The following is a 508-nucleotide window of genomic DNA, read 5'->3' on the forward strand; positions in this document are numbered from 1 at the left end:
CACGCCGTCGTCGAGCACCTGCCGCAGACGGGGTCGAGTGAGGTCGCGGAAGCCAAGACGTCGACGCCTGTCTTGGCTTTCAGGGAGGAGAAAGCCAGGCGGAGGACGCGGTAGGTGGGGGAAGGTGGGGTTGGAGGGGGAGGAGAGGGGGGAGGGGGGAGGATATGGGGTTGGTGGGGGGAAGGAGGGAAGGGGAAGGCGGGGAAGACTATGGGGAGGGGGGAAGGATATTGGGTGGAGGGAAGGAGGGGGGATATGGGGTGGTGGAAAGGAGGGAAGGCGAAGGAGGGTGGAGGATATGGGGAAGGAGAGGAAAGGGTGGAGATAGGGGTAGAAGGAGAGGAGGGAAGAAGAGGGGAAAGAAGAGGAGGAAGAAGGGGGGAGGGGAATGAGGTGGGGTAGGGGACGGTGAAATTCATGTGGGGGGAAGGAGGGAAGTGTGGGGGGAGCACAAAGCATCCTATACTCTACGCGTAAGTTCCATTTTTTACACCTATTATCTTTATAC

This window comes from Penaeus monodon, chromosome 30 (assembly GCF_015228065.2).
Source record: "Penaeus monodon isolate SGIC_2016 chromosome 30, NSTDA_Pmon_1, whole genome shotgun sequence".
Lineage (NCBI taxonomy): Eukaryota > Metazoa > Arthropoda > Malacostraca > Decapoda > Penaeidae > Penaeus > Penaeus monodon.